The sequence below is a fragment of the Tupaia chinensis genome, unplaced genomic scaffold, assembly GCF_000334495.1.
Source record: "Tupaia chinensis unplaced genomic scaffold, TupChi_1.0 Scaffold144737_1, whole genome shotgun sequence".
NCBI lineage: Eukaryota > Metazoa > Chordata > Mammalia > Scandentia > Tupaiidae > Tupaia > Tupaia belangeri.
Genome location: NW_006204597.1, coordinates 431,285 through 434,792, shown reverse-complemented (window position 1 = coordinate 434,792; position 3,508 = coordinate 431,285).

Sequence of the window (3,508 nt, the reverse complement as noted above, 5' to 3'; positions counted from 1 at the left end):
TTAAATTACTATATTTACCTGTTATTTCTGAACATTCTTTTAGTACTAATAGGGATTATAATATAATCCCCAAAACATACCAGATGCAAGCATAAACTCTTATTTTCCGTTTTACTGGAAACTGATGCAGTGTTAGAAAACTGTTTGAAGTTGCATTTCAAAAGTGGACTCTTCACCATCCATGGGAATTTGGCAAACAAACAGTGCGTTGGAACCCCACACTCATCCTCATTGCTGCAGGCCATTCCAACATTGTCACAACCATCTGTCAAAAATAAACTGACTGTAATTCCAGAGTTTTCAGTGACCCATTATTTAGACACTCACTGGCTGGAAATTTTAGCAAACCCAGATGCAGCCCCTATGTTCAATGGGTTCAAATCATAGTTTACACACTGTGGAATGTGAGATGGATTGCTCACTCTTTATTTTTAAATTTCCTTTTTCATTATTATCATTTATTTATTTATTTTAATTTATTTTATACATTCAGTCGCTATACATCACTTAGCTTGTAAAGAGAATTTACCTAACATGACCATACCTCACATCAGTCCCGTTGAGGATACTGTACATGTTATCATCCGTAGACAGCACTCCATTCCTGTGTCCCATAAATGACTTCCTTCTATTTTTCTCCTTCATTTCTTTCCTCCCACTGTCCCCCTTCACTTTTAATTTTTACTACTCAATTTGACCTCAACTATAAAGAAAACATTCCTCTAAGCTGATGATGAATCAAACATTTCCTCCAGAGGCTGTCTCTATCTTAACTGAGTTTAGATTAAAAAAAAAAAAAAAAAAAGAAAATACAAGCACATTTTCAAAACTATGTCCTCCATCACACTAGAAGTTGGATTTTCATATTAAAATAAAATTATTTTCATAAAACATTATTATATTAAACATCTAATACTTCTAAACTTCTCTTATTAAATATTCCATTCTTAGTGGGGTTTTTTTTTCTTTATTTCTTTTTTCTTGGTGAAAAAAGGAATTATGCATAAATACATTATTATATTCTTTCCACATTCTACTTATTAGTTGTTTATTTTTTGATAAGTATAATATTAGATCATTTTTAAGAGTATTATATTCTTTGCATATTTGGCACCTAAGATTCTGGTTTTAATTTGCTTATTTTAGATGACAAGATTAATTTAATATGTTAATAAAATTAGGCCTTACGATTAATGTTTCATTTATATACTGCATTGACAAAATGTTCTTCTGTTTCCTATAAGAATAAAATGAAGTGAAACTAGCCACTATAGTATGAAATGCATACCTTGTGTTCATTTCTATCTTTTTCCATACTAGGAAATGTCTCTCAGACATCTCCCTCTCTGATTCCATTTTTGACATATACACACATTTTCTAAGCCAATGAAATATATAAACAATCACATTGGGTTTAAAGCTTATGTAAAAGCCAGTGTTTCTCACTTTGCCTTTTCTCTTACTTTTACTTCTCAATGACTTTAAATTCCAAAACACGTTTCTGATTCAAGCTTTGCTTTGTGGGAACCAAGGATAACATGCAGAAATTTGTTGTTAATTTCCTATTGTGATGCAATTTACAAAAAGATTTACTATCCCATATGTCAACATCAGCATGTTGTTCATTTATGAATCCTCAGTTTGGAAATTATAAGAGCACAAATTGCTTCCAACTCCCACCACGCCCTAAAACAGTGTCCCTCCTATCTCGGAGTGGTACTGAGCGATGTGTTAGAATGCACTTGACTTCTGGTCTTCCAGGGTCACTCCATTACTGCTGTGTTGCTAGGCTAGTGACTGTCTACTACCATGCCCAAAGTGACTGTTTTGACCCCTTCTCAGAGGGAAAATACTGTGCTCCCCAAAATCGTCTCTGGTTTCTCCTTCTACCACTTTTAAAGTGTTCTTTGAGAGTCAGTAGTTGATTTACCCAATAGAAACTCCAAACACTTTCCTTCAATGAGATTAAAGTATATTTCTGTTTCTGTGTTTAAAAGAATTATAGTCCCAGTTGTAAGAACAACCTGAACAAAATCGTCATAAAACCAGGAGCCTCTGTCTCTACTGACCTCGTCCTTCGCAGAAAGGCTTGCCACTCCTGATCCAAGATCGCTGAATAAAGCTTCCGTCATCAGAGATGGCTCTAACCACGAGAAAGAGAAAGAGCTGAAGAAAGCTATGTCAGTTTCAATTTTTCTACAGTAAATACACATTTGTCTTTCTCTGTGGCTATGGTTAATTTTTTTTATTATGCAAATTTGGATTCCTGGTCTGGGAAAGGAAGAGTAGAATCAGGACATCCACATCAGAATCTAAGTCCCCTGGTTATTCTCCCATTCTCTGTCTTACCAGAGTGTTAATTCCCATATCTTTTCTGGTGCAGGGAACAAGCAGAAGGAGAAGGGAGACATGTGGAAAAAAATAAAAATATCTAGCTCAGTAAATTTTCCTAATGACAATTATTTTATTTGCCACTGGAACCACTTGGGAAAAGACAAGATATTGAAATAATTATTTTATGACTCCGGTGTGTCATTGTCTCAGTGTGTTCACAACAATCAAAGTTGTCCCAGACCTGCTGAGGTGAAACAAATAGTTTATGTAAAACATATTGATTTATTTCCTTCAAAATATTCTTTTATTTTTGCTGAAAAATCATCCAGCATTTGGAAACATTCTGAAGTTTCCTTTCAAAGGCCATCTCTTCACCATCTATTGGCATCTATATCTCCTCATGTTTGTAACCTGCCTGTGATGAAGGTGAGTTAATAGAACTAAAGTCAGGCCAATATAAATCCTACCTATCATAGTCCTCTACATAGCAATAATAAATTCTTCTTTCATTGACTATGTTAAGATTATCTTTGTTTCCCAAAATCTATCCTCATAAATGCTGTCTGATTTTTAAGCAATTTATTTTTCTTTAGAGATGTATTTCACAGTAAAAACATCATAGATAATTCATACATACTTTCAGAATAACCAGTGGAGCAGGTTCCAATTGTTAACAACATAATATGTTATCGTCAAAGGTGAGGAATATCTTCATATCCTTGATTTGTTTATTTTACACTTGTATGCATGCTTTTACAAACCATTCTCTACCCTACAAAGGTGGTAATGAGTACATGTAAATCATAATTTATAATAACCATTTTAAAAGATCTTAATATGTTAAGCTTTTTTACCACAAAAAATAACAATAAAAAGTAATAAAAAGAAAGCTTTCTAAAATTTCCAAAAAAGGACTCATCCAGCACTAAAGACAATAAAATACTTAATTTAATGATATTTACTCTTAATTGGTGCTTTATTTCTTATTGTTCATGTATGGATCTGTGTACTCATTCCCAATCATTTCCTTCCAATGGAATGGTGTCAAACTTAGGCATTTTCCATTTTGAGAAATTCTAGAGGAAATTTTAAGCTACTTAAATTAGCAACAGAATAAAACATATGAGAACTTTTCCCTGAACAGAGCTATCAATGGATCTTGAAACAATAAAGT